Source organism: Pan paniscus, chromosome 3 (genome assembly GCF_029289425.2).
Source record: "Pan paniscus chromosome 3, NHGRI_mPanPan1-v2.0_pri, whole genome shotgun sequence".
Taxonomy (NCBI): domain Eukaryota; kingdom Metazoa; phylum Chordata; class Mammalia; order Primates; family Hominidae; genus Pan; species Pan paniscus.
Window position 1 is genome coordinate 47659757 of NC_073252.2, and position 17599 is coordinate 47677355.

A 17599-nucleotide genomic window follows, 5' to 3' on the forward strand; every position below is an offset into this window, starting at 1 on the left:
CCACCAGTTTTATAACATCATGGATAAAATTTAGTTTTCAGAGTTTTATTGTTATGAAGACTATAAACCTCACTGTACAATATTCCTTATTCCTTTGGATTGTGGTAATTGTTGGTTGTACATTTCCCAAAGTAGTATAATTTATCACTATTGCCATATTGCTCTCCAAAAACACTGAATAATCTACGGAGCTACTTACAAAATTTTTGTATTAATTAATTTGATTTTGTTATATTTGCCAACATTGGTCTTAACTTTTTTTTTTTTTTAGCTTAAGATGATGTAATGGTAACTTAAAGTTCCTTTAGTTTTCTTTCTTTTGAGAGGGAGTCTTGCTCTGTCGCCCAGACTGGAGTGCAATGGCGCAATCTCGGCTCACTGCAACCTCTGCCTCCTGGGTTCAAGCGATTCTCCTGCCTCAGCCTCCCGAATTGGTAGGATTACAGGCGCCTGCCACCAGGCCTGGCTAATTTTTCTAGTTTTAGTAGAGGCAGGGTTTCACCATGTTGGCCAGGATGGTCTTGATCTCTTGACCTCAAGATCCACCCACCTCGGCCTCCCAAAGTGCTGGGATTACAGGTGTGAGCCAATGTGCCTGGCCTAGTTTTCTTTCTTTACATTTTAATATGACTGAACTAATTAGTAGTTCCCAAAAACGCAAAAAAAAAAATTTGGATTATTTGCCTTATAAGTTTGTCATTGAAGCAGGGTATTTTGATTGTCAATGTGACCATTCAGAATATTTAATATACCACGATTTCTTCTTTGTAATCGTCACAGTGTGGACAGTTATTTATACAGAAACTAAGTGTGTGGGAAAATTAGATTAGTAATATATTAGAGCATCTACTACAATGGATGAAGCCTGAATGATGAAAAAGGAATTACTCATTATTTCTCATGGATTTTCTAAGAAAAAATGCAAATTATTGGCCAGGCACGCGGTGGCTTACACACTTTGGGAGGCCGAGGCAGGCGGATTGCCTGAATTCAGGGGTTCGAGACCAGCCTGGGCAACATGGTGAAACCCCGTCTCTACTAAAATACAAAAAATTAGCCGGGCGTGGTGGCAGGCACCTGTAGTCCCAGCTACTCCGGAGGCTGAGGCAGGAGAATGGCTTCAACCTGGGAGGCAGAAGTTGCAGTGAGCAGAGATCATGCCATTGCACTTCACCCTGGGCAACAGAGCAAGATTCCATCTCCAAAAAAAAAAAAAAAAAAAAAAAGAAAGAAAGAAAGAAAAAGAAAAAATGCAAATTATCAGTCTTTTATCAAATTCAAAATGAATATTACTATTAGTAATGGCATCAAATAAAAATGATTTTACCTAAAACTGCACATGGTAAAATTGGTGATATACATTTTATTTTAAAAATAACATCTCTTTTTAAAATTTTTATTTATTTTCTTTTCTGGTTCATGTTCTCTCATGAACATCTTTTCTCACTGCAGCCTGAACCTCCTGGTTCAAGTGATCCTTCTGCCTTGGCCTCGCAAAGTGCTGGGATTATAGGCGTGAGCCACCTCACCCAGCCATAAATTTTCTTTTTATTTCTCTGAAATTATTTAATCAGAATCAGTTTTTTTGTAATTTATCTATTTATTTTATTTTATTTTATTTCGAGATGGAGTTTCACTCTTTTTGCCCAGGCTGGAGTGCACTGGCGCGTTCTCGGCTCACTGCAACCTCCGCCTCCCGGGTTCAAGCGATTCTCCTCCCTCGCCTCCCGAGTAGCTGCTAATACAGACGCCTGCCACCACGCCCGGCTAATTTTTTTGTATTTTTAGTGGAGACGGGGTTTCACCATGTTTGGCCACGTTGGTCTCGAACTCCTGGCCTCAGTTGATCCACCCGCCTCGGCCTCCCAAAGTGCTGGGATTACAGGCGTGAGCCACCACGCCCGGCCCTATCTATTTTTTTAACAGGCTCTCGCTCTGTTTCTCAGGCTACAGTGCGGTGGTACATTCACGACTCATTGCAGCTGCAAACTCCTGGGCTCAAGCAATCCTCCTGCCTCAGCCTCTGCCCGCCTCAGTGTGTGGTGTGTGCCTGTAGTCTCAGCTACTCTGGAGGCTAAGGCAGGAGGATAGCTTCAGCACAGGAGGTCGAGCTGCAGTGAGCCATGACCACATCACTGCACTTCAGCCTGGGCAACAAAGCAATACCTTGTCTCAAAAAAAAATTTTTAGGCCGGGCGCGGTGGCTCACGCCTGTAATCCCAGCACTTAGGGAGGCGGAGGCGGGCAGATCACGAGGTTAGGAGATCGAAGCCATCCTGGCTAACACAGTGAAACCCCATCTCTACTAAATATACAAAAAATTAGCCGGGCGAGGCGGCAGGCGCCTGTTGTCCCAGCTACTCGAGAGGCTGAGGCAGGAGAATTGCGTGAACCTGGGAGGCGGAGCTTGCAGTGAGCCGAGATCGCGCCACTGCACTCCAGCCTGGGCAACAGAGGGAGACTCTACCTCAAAAAAAAAAAAGAAAAAGAAAAAGAAATACCCTATTAAATATACATGAAAGATTTTAAATTGTATCCTGATTTCAGAAATATTTATATATGAAAAAGATCATTTTAGGAAAAATAACATACCATATGTCTCTGGTTCTTTTTTTTTTTTTTGAGACGGAGTCGCTCTGTCGCCCAGGCTGGAGGGCAGTGGCGCCATCTTGGCTCACTGCAAGCTCTGCCTCCCGAGTTCACGCCATTCTCCTGCCTCAGCCTCCCGAGTAGCTGGGACTACAGGCGCCCGCCATCACGCCCAGCTAATTTTTTTCTACTTTTAGTAGAGACGGGGTTTTCACCGTGTTAGCCAGGATGGTCTCGATCTCCTGACCTCGTGATCCGCTCACCTTGGCCTCCCAAAGTGCTGGGATTACAAGTGTGAGCTACCATGCCCAGTCCCTATCTTTTTTTTTTTTTTTTTTTTTTTTGGACATAGGGTCTCACTGTAGCCCAGGCTGGAGTGCAGTGGTGCAATCACAGCTCACTGCAGCCTCCACCTCCTGGGCTCAAGTGATCCTCCCACCTCAGCCTTCTGAGTAGCTGGGACCACAGGCGCATGACAGCACACCAGGCTAATATTTTTGTATTTTCTGTAGAGACAGGGTTTCACCACGTTGCTATGCTGGTCTCAAACTCCTGGGCTCAAGTGATCAGACCTTCTTGGCCTCCCAAAGTGCTGGGATTATAGGCTTGAGCCACCGTGCCCAGCCCCTTATCTTATCTTTTCTTTTGTTTGGTGAGACATCTCATAGTTTCTCTGATGTGCAGTCTCTCTTGTTGCAGCAAGTCAGTAAACCGTACTTCTTTCAACTACAGGTTTGTCCCTGATGGTCTGAGGCTGATTGGGCTGGAACAGTATCATGGAGGTATGGCCAAGATCCTCGCTGCCGTGAACCAGAACCCTTGGTAATAATATGCACATCTGAGACTTCTTGAGTCTCCCCTGCATTAGGCCTCTCTGTCCTTGATTACATGGGTTTTGCATTGAAACTGGACTTTTATTATCTCTTTGGTCCCTTAGGGTCATGCTGATTTCTTGAGTCAGCAGGCAGAGCAATTTATCCTTGGGGTTAGGGCCCAAATTCATGAGTTTTTCTTTTAAATTTTGTATTTTAAAAAGAGAGAGAATTTATTTTAAAACAGTTTCTTTTATATTACTTATAAAAGTAATATTTTTATTTTTGACCACCAGCCAACTTCTTGTGGTTTGCCTCTAAGATACTTGCACTACTTCCTGGCATAACTTGACAGAGGACAGTGAATTGTAGAGGCTACTCTGGAGAACTTTGGCTCAAATAAGATTGTTCATTTTAGACATGTCTTAGAATGAAAAAGGAAAAAAAACCCAAGTCTCATGAGGGTACTGTCTTCTCTATTCTTTTTCTTTTTTATTACAATTTTTTTTCTCTTTTTAAAATGTTTTTTCTTTTTTGTCTTATCTTTCTAAAAGAGAGATCATTTAGTTTAATGAAAGACTCCCTCCCTCCCCAAACATCCTTCATTTCCATTCTTAGGGGTTTAATAAATATTGGCTGCTTTATTCTATGAGTTGGCAAAATTGTCAAGGGCCCAAGTTACTGTTTCAACCAGGTGTAACAACTTGTGTGTGTGCATGTGTATCCTGAAATGGGTTTTTCTATATCTAAACTTTTTCCCTCTCCTTAGAGCAGAAAGATTATTAGCTTTTCTCCAATAATTGTATATGTATCTATAGCTGGCTCCTGCTTTTTCTTTTATTTTCTTTTCTTTCTTTTTTTTTAAAGAGACAAGAGTTGCACTATGTTACCCAGGCTGGAGTGCAGTGGCTATCCACAGGTGTGATTACAGTACACTACAGCCGCGAACCCCTGGCCTTAAGCGATCCTCCTGCTTCAGCCTCCTGAGTAGCTGGGACTATAGGTGCATGCCACTGTGTCTGGATTCTTCTCACTTTCTTTTCCTGTTTTCTCCCTCCTATCCTCCCTCAAGAAATTTTAAAGGTGAATTGACTTAAAAAAAAATCATTTTGTTGTCATGTGTGCACTCTAGAAATATCTAGTCCACATAAATAATCAAAAATTTCTAAACAGAAAAAGTTAAAAATGGTATTTTGTTATGTAAAAATGCTAACACTGTATTTTAATTTTCATAATACTGAAGTTAAATTTCTAATGCTTTAAACTTTCTAAATTTTTATATTGGGCTTAAGAGTCAAATAACTTATTATTTCCAAAAATTGTTTAAGATTGGAAATATAATATGGTGTTTAATTAAATAAAAATGTAATTACAGATGTCTTTTAAAAGATTTTGATTATGTGAAATTCCTGTAATACTATAAAATGTGTTAATTAAAATTTTAATTTCCAAGTTATTAAATCTTTAAGAACTTATAAAACAAATTAATTGATATATGATCTTTGGATACTTGAACAATTTTAAATTAAAAAATGATACAAAACTCTGGTCATAGCATATGATGGAAAAATCTTAATCTTCTGAGACTTGTGATGTCTTCAAAGGAACCACTTCAATGCAATTTAAAGAAAAAGAAAAGTAAAAAAAAAGCCCTCCCCAAGATGGCTGCTGAAGACGAACTACTGCTCCCGCTGCCCCCCGCCGAGCTGCTGGAAACCGGCAAACAGATTCTGGACGAAGTAGAAGTAGCGACTGAACCCGCCGATTCCCGGATAGTCCAGGAGAAGGTGTTCAAGGGCCTGGATGGATCTCCTTGAGAAGGCTGCCGAAATGTTATCGCAGCTCGAGTTGTTCAGCCGAAATGAAGATTTGGAAGAGATTGCTTCCACCGACCTGAAGTACCTGGTGGTGCCAGTGTTTCAAGGAGCCCTCACCATGAAACAAGTCAACTCCAGCAAGCGTCTAGATCATTTGCAGCGGGCTCGAGAACACTTTATAAACCACTTAACTCAGTGTCATTGCTATCATGCGGCAGAGTTTGAGCTGCCCAAAGCCAAGAACAACTCAGCCGAAAATCACACTGCTAATTCCTCCATGGCTTATCCTAGCCTCGTTGCTATGGCATCTCGAAGACAGGGTAAAATAGAGAGATACAAGCAGAAGAAGGAGTTGGAGCATAGGTTGTCTGAAATGAAACCTGCTGTGGAAAGTGGTCAAGCAGATGATGAGCGTGTTTGTGAATATTATCTTCTTCACCTTCAGCGGTGGATTGATATTAGCTTAGAAGAGATTGAGAACATTAACCAGGAAATAAAGATCCCGAGAGAAAGAGACTCTTCAGGAGGCATCAACTTCTAACTCATCTCACCAGGAGAGGCCTCCAGTGAAACCCTTCATTCTCACTCAGAACACGGCCCAAGCCAAAGTATTTGGAGCAGGTTATCCAAGTCTGGCAACTATGACGGTGAGTGACTGGTTGAGCAACATCGGAAATATGGAGCATTACGAGATCAGGAAATAGCCAAGGCAACACCAGAGGAATTCAGAAAAGCGGCTCAGCAATAGGAACATCAAGAAGAAAAGGAGGAAGAGGATGATGAACAAACACTCTACAGAGCTCTGGAGTGGGATGACTGGAAGGACACCCATCCTTGGGGCTATGGCAACCGATAGAACATGGGCTGATGTTCCCACAACACTGACAGGACTGCAGGGTGCACACCTCCCACGCCAAGGAAAGCCAGACAGTCCTCCCCTCCCTGGGCTCACGCTTCAGCTGTGTACAACGAAGGCAAAGATGCTAAATCTTGTTTTGCATTCAATAAAGTGTCAAGTGATTAAAAACAAAAACAAAACAAACAAAAAAAACCTCTGGTCACTAAATACAGATGTGATCTATTCTTATTCTTATAACATTATAAAATGACTATAAACAGGATGTGTAAATGTGCTTTTCCGAATAGGGGATCTGATAAAAAAATAAAATAAGCAAACAAACAAGCAAAAATAAACTGTGTAAATGCTTTGAATGATATCATATATTGGTTTGTTTTGCCAGCTTAACATTTATGAAGATAGTCTAAAATGTGTACCAAAAAAATTAGGTAGATATTTCTTGGTTTACTGTCTTCTAGACTTCCGTGCAAAAAACAAAAGTTGGTTGCTTTGGCTAAAAGTGATAATTAATAAAACAATAAAGACTATACTCATAATAATGACAGAAATATGAATATGTATGCAAGATAATATAGTTTATTTATTAAATAAATTCTTGATATATTTACATTATAATTTCAAGTATAAATACATTGATTTATTTAATATACTGATTGGATTAATTTTATCTTAAAGTTAAAAGCTTTAATTTTGTAACTTATTTACATAGCCATGTAATTATATATGTCTAAACACACACATATAAATGTATATTAAGATCAATTGAAGAATCATCTATAAATGGTTAAAAAATTTTAAGGTGAAATCAATGTTAGTAGATTTATTAAAAACAGATAAATTCTTGACTAAAAATTGTTGCATGGATGATATTCTAAAATAAAAAAAGTCAAATTAGAATTTGGATTTTCTTTTTGGAAAATGACTAAGTTAGTCTGTGACCAGATAACAGCTATCCTTTTGAAACACCAAAATACTCTATTAATTCTCTAGACTTCTTGGCATACTCTGGAATAATTTTGACCAAAAATTCCTCGCTTTTCAGTTAAGTTCCTAGTAATAACTGTTCCCTACTGACGTGGTTTTTAAATACGTATAATAACTATAACTGTCTTTTGGGGTTTTTGTTTGTTTTGATAGGGTCTCGCTCTGTCACCCAGGCTGGAATGCAATGGTACAGTCTCCACTCACTGCAGCCTTGACCTCCTAGGTTCAAGCCATCCTCCCACCTCAGCCTCTCCAGTAGCTGGAGCTACCAGCATGTGCCGCCATGCCCAGATAAATTTTATTTTTTTAATTTGAGACGGAGTCTCCCTTTGTTGACCAGGCACAAATTGTGCAGTGGCACAATTTGGGTTCACGGCAACCTCCACCTCCCGGATTTAAGTGATTCTCCTGCCTTGGCCTCCCGAGTAGCTGGGATTACACCACTGGGCGCACCACCACACCCGGCTAATTTTTGTATTTTTAGTAGAGACGGGGTTTCACCCTGTTGGCAGGCTGGTCTCCAGCTCCTGACCTCAAGTGACCCGCCCGCCTCGGCCTCCCAAAGTGCTGGGATTACCGGTGGGAGCCACCGTGCCCGGAGGTCTTGGATTTTAAAAATTATAATTTCTGTTCATACCTTATATCTTCTGACAATTCTTCTTCATTCTGCCTTTATATTAGGCCCTAAATTCAGAATAATAAAAATGTTAAGATGTTTTTTATCCTTCAAATATCTTTAGACTTCCTGAAATGACTGTTAGGTATCACAAATATTTGCTCATTCACTTTCTGCTCAGGAAGAATAATTGAAATAATTGTTTGGCCTAGAGTGGTGGCTCATGCCTGTAATCCCAGCCACTTTGGGAGGCCGAGGCGGGCAGATCGCTTGAGCCCAGGAGTTTGAGGCCAACCTGGGCAACACAGTGAAACCCATCTCTGCGAAAAATACAAAATACAAAAAATCAGCCAGGTGTGGCAGTGCACGCTTGTGGTCCCAGCTACTTGGGAGGTTGAGGTTGGCAAATTGGTTGAGCCCGGGAGGCAGAGGTTGCAGTGAGCGGAGATCATGGCACTGTACTCCAGCCTGGGCGACCCCAACTCAAAAAAAAAGAAAAAGAAAGAAAGAAATAATTAAGTGTGGGCATTTTTCAAACTTAAACAATTGTGAGAACTACTTTTTAGTAGGAATTAAAAAAAAGGACAAAAGAAAAGGAAAAAACCCATATTTTATGAATTTTCTACAATGTGACATTTTTATTTTAAAAATAAGTAACTTAAAAATAGATATTACTCAGCCGGGCATGGTAGCTCATGCCTATAATCCCACACTTTGGGAGGCTGAGGCAGGCAGATCATGAGCTCAGGAGATTGACACCATCCTGGCTGACACAGTGAAACCCCGTCTCTACTAAAAAAATACAAAAAATTAGCCAGGCGTGGTGGCGGGCGCCTGCAGTCCCAGCTACTTGGGAGGCTGAGGCAGGAGAATGGCGTGAACCTGGGAGGCAGAGCTTGCAGTGAGCAGAGATCGCACCACTGCACTCCAGCCTGGGGGACAGAGCGAGGGTCCGTCTAAAAAAAAAAAAAAAAAGGTAAATAGAAATTTACTTAAAAATAGAAAGTTAAAGAGCATATCAATCATATACGTATTTAATGTATTTTAGTTTATCTAAATCTCTCTTGGTAAGCCAACAGCTGGAAGACATGCACTAAGAAAATGGGAAGCAGTTGGTAGAAATAATTTTTGGATATGTGGAGAAATAGCTGGGATTAAAAAAAAAGGGCTGTGGGAATCTGGAGTCATAAAGAGACTGTTGCAGAAGGGGGATGTTAGAAAGAACAAAAAACCGGGAATTTAATTTTTTTCACAGGAAAATGAAACAGAAAAAACTGCTTTGGATATAGCACAGAGCCAGTGAAGGATATACAATGGTACTTCTGAAACAAAGGGAAGAAAAGAATGCCCAGAAGTTTGTGTATAGGAGAACCTACACAGCAGTTCTGCTGTGAGCATCAAGAGGGAAGGCTAGGTCTTTCTTCATCAAATGGAGAGCCTGGAGAATGCTGGGCTGGTAATGTCAGCAGATCAATTTACCTACTCAAAACTCATATTTCCACTTTCCTTTTGCGTTCACAAGGGTGATCTGCTAAGATGGCTAAAGTCTCTGGGGACTTTTTTTTTTTTTTTTCTGAGACAGAGTCTTGGTTTGTTGCCCAGGCTGGAGTGCAGTGGCATGATCTCAGCTCACTACAACCTCTGCTTACCTGGTTCAAGCTATTCTCCCACCTCAAACTCCCAAGTAGCTGGGATTATAGGTGTCCACCACCATGCCCAGCTAATTTTTTTTTTTTTTGAGATGGAGTCTAGCTCTGTTGCCCAGGCTGGAGTGCAGAGGCGCGATCTTGGCTCACTGGAACTTCTGCCTCCCAGGTACAAGCGATTCTCCTGCCTCAGCCTCCCAAGTAGCTGGGATTACAGGTGCCCGCTACCACACCCAGCTAATTTTTGTATTTTTAGTACAGATGGGGTTTCATTGTGTTGGTCAGGCTGGTCTCAAACTCCTGACCTTGTGATCTGCCTGCCTCTGCCTCCCAAAGTACTGGGACTACAAGTGTGAGCCACTGTGCCCAGCCTAATTTCTGTATTTTTAGTAGGGACAGGGTTTTCCCATGTTGGCTGGGCTGGTCTCGAACTCCTGAGCTCAAGTTATCTGCCTGCCTGGGCCTCCCAAAGTGCTGGGATTACAGATATAAGCTACCACGCCCGGCCTCTGGGGACTTATTAATTTACTATATTTTGTTCTAAAGGAGGACTTTTAATGTTAGCTAGTAGTACAGTATATTGTATAGAAAAAAGGATAGAGGCACGCATAACAACTATTAGCACAAATACATATGTGCATTTTTTCTCTTCTAGCACTGATGTGACTCCTGTCATTAGCAGTTGTGACACACATTGCTTAAAATCAACAACTGATTCAACATTTGGATATATAAACTTTATGAATAAAAATTATATAATAAATTGAAGATTTCTATAAGCTCACCCAAGAAGTATAATACCTCAGCTAACTACATTCTCGTTTGGGATTTTATTCTTGCTTTTTGCTTACAAATATTCTTGAATTTATATTCCTAAAGGCAAAAAAAAAAAAAAGGCACTTATACTAAAATGAGCAACTGCTTCTCTTCTTTCTTTCTTTATTTTTTTATTTTTTGGAGGGTGTGGGGACAGTGTCTCGCTCTGTTGCCCAGGCTAGAGTGCAGTGGCGCGATCTCAGCTCACTGCGACCTCTGCCTCCTGGGTTCAAGCGATTCTCTTGCCTCAGCCTCTGAGTAGCTGGCACCACAGGCACATGACATCGCGCCCAGCTAATTTTTGTATTTTCTGATAGAGGTGGGGTTTTGCCGTGTTGGCCAGGCTAGTCTCGAACTCCTGACGTCAGGTAATCTGCCTGCCTTGGCCTCCCAAAGTGCTGGGATTACAGGCATGAACACTGCGCCCGGCCCCTTTATTTATTTATTTACTTATTTAAAGACGGAGTCTTGCTCTGTCGCCAGGCTGGAGTGCAGTGGCGCGATCTTGGCTCACTGCAACCTCTGCCTCCCGGGTTCAAGCAATTCTCCTGCCTCAGCCTCCTGAGTAGCTGGGACTACAGGCGCGCGCCATCACACTCAGCTAATTTTTTGTTGTTGTTGTTGTTGTATTTTTAGTAGAGACAGGGTTTCATCATGTTGGCCAGGATGGTCTCAATCTCTTGACCTCATGATCCACCCGCCTCGCCCTCTCAAAGTGCTGGGATTACAGGCGTGAGTCACCGCACCCGGCCACATTCTTTATTTTTAACAGCTTTTTTGAGCTATAATTCACATTTCATGCAATTAATTTATTTAAAGAGTAAAATTGTATGGTTTTTAGTGTATTGACAAAGCTGTGTACCCATTACTGCAATCAATTTCAGAACATTTGTATAGCCCCAAAAAGAAATTCTTTACCTATTAGCAATTGCTCCTTGTTTCTCTCTGACGTCCCAGCCCTAGGCAACCACTACTGTCTGTTCCGTCTTTATAGGTTTGCTTCCGGGCATTTAATATACATGGAATCATACAATATGTGGCCTTGTGTTACTGGCTTTTTCACTTAACGTGATGTTCCCCGCTTCATCCATGTTGGAGCACATATCAGTACTTTATTCCTTTTTATCACTGAATAATAGTCTAACCTATGGTGTGAAAAAAAAAGCATGAACACAGCAGGCTGGAGACTACTATCCTTAGAAAAGCCTGCTTACGGCCGGCCGGGCGCAGTGGCTCACGCCTGTAATCCCAGCACTTTGGGAGGCCAAGGGGGCGGATCACAAGGTCAGGAGATCGAGACCATCCTGGCTAGTACGGTGAAACACCGTCTCTACTAAAAATACAAAAAATTAGCCGGGTGTGGTGGCGGGCGCCTGAAGTCCCAGCTACTCGGGAGGCTGAGGCAGGAGAATGGCGTGAACCCGGGAGGCGGAGCTTGCAGTGAGCCGAGATCGCACCACTGCACTCAAGCCTGGGGGAGGGAGCGAGACTCCATCTCAAAAATAAATAAATAAATAAATAAATAAATAAATAAATAAATAAATAAATAAATAAAAAGAGAAGCCTGCTTACCAGATTGGCCCTTGACTGGTGTCTGGGACCTTGAATTTGGGGAGATTTCCACCATTCCCTAACTGATATGGACGGTTTATTCTGCCTTAACTATTTGTATGAACTCTGGTTTGTGCTATCCACCTGTTTTCCGCCTAGAGTCTGCAATCTTGGTACATGCTAGGCAGAGGGTGCCTACATGATCAGCTCCCAATAAAAATCTTAGGCATTGAGTCACGAATGAGTTTCCCTGGCAGACACCATTTCACAAATTATTACAATTCATTGCTGGGGGATTTAATCTCATCCTGGGTGACTCCACTGGGAGAGGACTCTTGGGAAGCCTGTGCCTGGCTTCCTCTTGACTTTGCCCTTAGTTGATTTTGCTTTGTATCCTTTTGCTGCAATAAACCTTAACCATGAGTATGACTACATCCTGTGGGTCCTCTCATCAAATACAGGGGTGAGCTTGGAGGCCTCCAAGACATATGAATATAGCTTATTTTACTTATCCATTCATTAGCTGATGGACATGTGGATTATTTCCACTTCTTGGCTATTATGAATAATGCTACTATGAACATTCATGCACGGGTTTCTGTGTAGACTTTCATTTTTCTTGGTTATTGTTGTATAATAGAGAATTTGGCCTCGTCCGTGGTTCCTGGGGAGAGACTCTAAATCCTTGTAATTTCCGAAGTAATAGGAGTATCTTTGTTTTTCATGAGACTCTCAGATCACACCTGAGTTTACACTGAGGTGACTCATGCTGGGCACCTTAGAAAGCTTCAGGAAGGGGGCTGATCATGTGATTACAGAGTTGGGGCTTTGAGGCATGTGATATCACCCAGTGTCCTGGGAGGGGAAGAGTCTGAGTCCATTCCTGTGGCTGTTGATTCAATTAATTATGCCTACTTAATGGAACACCAATACTGAATACTGAACCTCAGTGGAGCTTCCTGGTTTATGAACACGTCAGTGTGTCAAGAAGGTGACACATCCAGAGACAGCACAGCAGCTCTGTGTTTGGGACCCTCCCCGACCTCTCCCCATGTGTCTCTTCATTTGGCTGGTTCTGATACGTATCCTTTATAATAAAATCGTAATCACAAATATAGGGCTTTCCTGAGTTCTGTGTCATTCTAGTGAATTATCAGACCTTAAGGGGATGTGGGAGCTTCCAAACTTATAGCCGGTAGGTCAGAAGTGAAGGTAGTCAGAAATGTAGACTACAGTGAACCATGATTGCGCTACTACACTCCAGCTGAGGCTATGGAGTGAGACTCTGTCTCTTAAAGAGAGAGAGAGATTGGAGAGAGAGAGAGAGAAAGAGAGAGAGAGAAACAGAGAAACAGAGAAAGCTGACCAGAAGATCTTGGTGGCAGAATTCAGGAATGGTGGTAACACTCTAAACTTTATATGCCTATTTTCAGAGTGAAAGTGGTTGGGGGTGGAGTGTAGAGGACTCTCTTTTGTTACTGTATATATTTCTGTGTGTCTGGATTTTTAGAATTAAATTGTATTCATATAGTACTTGTGTGTTTTAAAATTATTTTAGGTCTGGTGTGGTGGCTGACACCTATAATCCCAACACTTTGGGAGGCCAAGGTGGGAAGATTGCTTGAGCCTGGGAATTCAAGACCAACCTGGGCCACAGAGTGGGACTCTGCTTCTACAAAAATTATCCTGGCATGGTGGCACACACCTGTAGCCCCAGCTACTCAGGAGGCTGAGGTGGGAGAGTTTCCTGAACCTGGGAAGTTGAGGCTGCAGTAAAACGTGATTAAGCCACTTCACTCCAGCCTGGATGATAGGAGTGGCCCTGTCTCAAAAATAAAATAAAATAAATAAAATACTTTTAAAGTAAAAATGAGAATACATAAACTGGGTATGGTCCTCTTATCTCAGCTACTGGGGACCTAAAGCAGGAGGACCCCTTGAGCCCAAGAGTTCAAGACAAGCCTGGGCAACATAGCAAGATTCTGTCTCAAAAAATATATATATAGTACAAAATAATATAACACAGTGGTAGACAGTAGAAGGAGACTGACTTAAACCCAGGAGGAAGAGATGGGCTATACTATGTGCTAGGCCTATCATGCTGTTTGCAACACACAAGAGGCCACAATGAACTGTTTGTGAACTGAATGATGTAGTGATGTTGGCAACTTCCTGAGGAAGAGCATGAAGGCAGCCTTGGTCTCTGCTGTAGCCCACAGGGAGGTATGCCATCTTCCTGAGCCTCTAGCTGGAAAGTGATCTATGGTCTACAGCAGCGATCTCCAACCTTTTTGGCACCAGAGACAGTGACACCCGAAGTGTGTTGCTTATGTCCAGTCTACTCCGTAATCTCGTTCTGGTTGCTGTCACTGCAGAAAACCCTGCTTCACAAAGATAGGACGCTGGAAATGGAAGCAGGCTTTCCAGTACTTTTGTGGCAATCTCAGGATAATCCACCTTGACTTTAATCCAGAACATATGGAGATTTGAAGTTGACTCAAACATACTGTTTTTTTTTTCCTTTTTGTTTGTTTGTTTATGTTTGAGACAGAATCTTGCTCCATCACCTCATTAGTGTAAACTCAGGTGTGATCAGAGAGTCTCATGAAAAACAAAGATACTCCTATTACTTCAGATATTACAAGGATTTAGAGTCTCTCCCCAGGAACCAGGGATGAGGCCAAATTATTATACATGGATGCTCTGCGTCCATCTCCTCACAGAGCTACAAGAAAAATGAAAGTCTACACAAAAACCTGTACATGAATGTTCATAGTAGCATTATTCATAATAGCCAAGAAGTGGAAATCGCCCAGGCTGGAGTACAGTGGCGCAATCTCAGCTCATTGCAATCTCTGCCTCCTAGGTTCAAGCAATTCTCCTGCCTCAGCCTCCTGAGTAGCTAGGCCTACAGGCACGCACCAACACACCCAGCTAATTTTTGTATTTTTAGTAGAGATAGGATTTCACAATGTTGGCCAGGCTGGTCTTGAACTCCTGATCTCAGGTGATCTGCCCGCCTCAGCCTCTGAAAGTGCTGGGATTACAGGTGTGAGCCACCGCGCCTGGCCTCAAACTCTTTTGAAAGCTGAGAGAGGTGATCACGCACCAGCTGGGAGAAAGAAGGCCCTGGCTCAGCCTCTTTCAAAATCTCTGCTAATGTTTGAAACGCGTCAGAAATCCCAATGTTCACTCGTCGGACCCATAATTCCAGTTTGGTTTTGAATGCAGCCACCTTATCTGCTGACTTGAACAAAGTTGTTGGTTTCCCCTGAAGTGACAGATTGAGTTTGTTGACCAGGTTGATATGTCACACAAGTAAACAAGTTTTGTGACCCATTCTGTGTCACTGAAATGTGCTGCCAGTGGTGATCGTTTTTCTAAAAGAAATATCTGGAGCAGCTCTTGTAACCCAAAAACTGGCCAGTGAGCTACCTTTAGAAATCCATCTCACCTCTGTGTATAAGAGAAGACGTGTGTGCTCTGCATCCATCTCCTTGCAGACCTGCATGAACAGATGAGTTAAGGGCATGTACTTTAATGTGGCTGATAATTTTAATCACATCCTGCAAAACGTTGTTAAGTTCAGGTGACATTTTTTGGCTAGCCAGCATTTCTCTATGGATGACATAGTGTATAGACTCATATTCAGAAGTGACCTCATGGCTGGGGACGGTGGCTAATGCCTGAATTCCCAGCACTTTGGGAGGCCAAGGCGGGCGGATCACCTGAGGTCGGGAGTTCGAGATCATCCTGACCAACATGGAGAAACCTCATCTCTACTAAAAATACGAAATTAGCAGGGCATGGTGGCACATGCCTGTAATCCCAGCTACTAGGGAGGCTAAGGCAGGAGAATCGCTTGAATCTGGGAGGCAGAGGTTGCAGTGAGCCGAGGTCAGGCCATTGCACTCCAGCTTGGGCAACAACAGTGAAACTCCATCTCAAAAAAAAAAAAAAAAAAAAAAAAAAGGTGATCTCTTTCACCCAAGTAGTGAAACCAGAAAGCTCTCCAGTCATGGCAGCCGCTCAGTCCATGCATATACCAACACAAGATGACCAATTCAGTTTTCCTGATATGTAATTATTCAAAGACTTGAATAGTTCTGCAGCTGTGGTGTTGGTTGGCAACAAAAGTGCATATAACATATCCTCATGCACATCCTCCTGAAAAAATATCACACAAAAACAAGCATTGTTGCCTTGTTGTCAATATCAGTAGACTCATCAATCTGGATGGCATACCATGGTGACTCACTAATCTTGACAATCGTGCCTCAATATCCTCTGCTATTTCATCAATTCATCTAGTGCCTCTGCAGCCTCTCCTAAAAACTAACGGCAAATGTCTTTAGCAGGAGGCAGGATCAACTCTTCACCAATAGCAAAGGGCTTCTTAGCTTTTGCAATGTGGTTAGCCACTAAGAATGATGCTCTCAGTGCAGACACATTTGATGAAGTGGTGGCCTTCAATAATTGCTTTTGTTCTTTGTGTTCACTTTTTTCTTTTTTTTCTGAGATGGAGTCTTGCTCTGTTGCCCAGGCTGGAGTGCAGTGGCATGATCTTAGCTCACTGCAACCTCAGCCTCCCGGGTTCAGGCAATTCTCCCTGCCTCAGCCTCCTGAGAAGCTGGGATTACAGGCGCCCACCACCACACCTGGCTAATTTTTGTATTTTTTAGTAGAGACAGGGTTTCGCCATGTTGGCCAGGCTGGTCTCGAACTCCTGACCTCAGATGATCCACCTGCCTCAGCCTCTCAAAGTGCTGGAATTACAGGCATGAGCCACCGCACCAGGCCTGTTTTTTTCTTTTGAAAAAATGCCAAAGGCTGGCCGGGCGCGGTGGCTCATGCCTGTAATCCCAGCACTTTGGGAAGCCGAGGTGGGTGGATCACCTGAGGTCAGGAGTTCGAGACCAGCCTGGCCAACATGGTGAAACCCCGTCTCTACTAAAAATACAAAAATTAGCTGGGCGTGGTAGCGTGTGCCTGTAATCCCAGCTACTCGGGAGGCTGAGGAGAAGAATCACTTGACCACGAGAGGCGGATGTTACAGTGAGCCGAGATCGTGCCAGTGCACTCCAGCCTGGGTGACAGAGGGAGACTCCCTCTCAAAAAAAAAAAAAAAAAAAAAATCCAAAGGCTTGTCTTTTAGTGCAGGGTGCTTGGTCTCCATGTGGCAAAGAAGTTTTGAAGGTTTCATGGCTTTGCTGGATAGCTGGTTGCCACATATTATACAAGGCAGGCTTGGAGAATGTGAATCGCCTGTTGCAATGAACCTGTAATTTAAGTAGGACTCTTGGCATTTTCTTTTAAATGCACCTTTCTTTTTGTTGGCAGTCTTCTGCTGTCTCATTATTGGGTCTTTCCCCTTTTTAAGGAAGCTCTTGGCCGGGTGTGGCGGCTTATGCCTGTAATCCCAGCACTTAGGGAGGCCGAGGCGGGTGGATCACGAGGTCTGGAGTTTGAGACCAGCCTGACCAACATGGTGAAACCCCGTCTCTACTAAAAATACAAAAAGTAGCCAGGTGTGGTGGCGCACGCCTGTAATCCTGGCTACTCAGGAGGCTGAGGCAGGAGAATCGCTTGTTGCAGTGAGCCGTGATGGCGCCGCTGCACTCCAGCCTGGGCGACACAGCGAGACTCCATCTCAAATAAATAAATAAATAAATAAATAAAAATAAAAGAAGCTCTCCAGTGACATTTGCTTTTTCTCATTTTGGCTAGGGCTAGCTTGTGGGCTTAGCAAAACTGTGACTGAGACAAGTGCACAGTGATGGAAAGAGGCAAAGACAGAAGTGGTAAATCAAATAAAGGGCAGGCCACACATGGACTAAAATAAGTGTCAGATTCTGACTTAAAGCCTGCCACCAGATGCAGCTGTACAATTGAAGTACATCGACTCATCT

The 17599-nt window shown here is 42.8% G+C and overlaps 1 non-coding gene and 1 pseudogene across 1 annotated transcript; both read left to right on the forward strand.

Annotated features, from left to right (window-relative positions):
• Positions 1–4656: 4656 nt before the first annotated feature.
• Positions 4657–6086, forward strand: LOC100974990 (immunoglobulin-binding protein 1-like; annotated as a pseudogene).
• On the forward strand, positions 4954–5022 carry LOC112439712 (small nucleolar RNA SNORD42). The gene has a single exon (XR_003027950.1). It is a non-coding gene; the product is annotated as a small nucleolar RNA SNORD42 (small nucleolar RNA).
• Positions 6087–17599: the final 11513 nt, after the last annotated feature.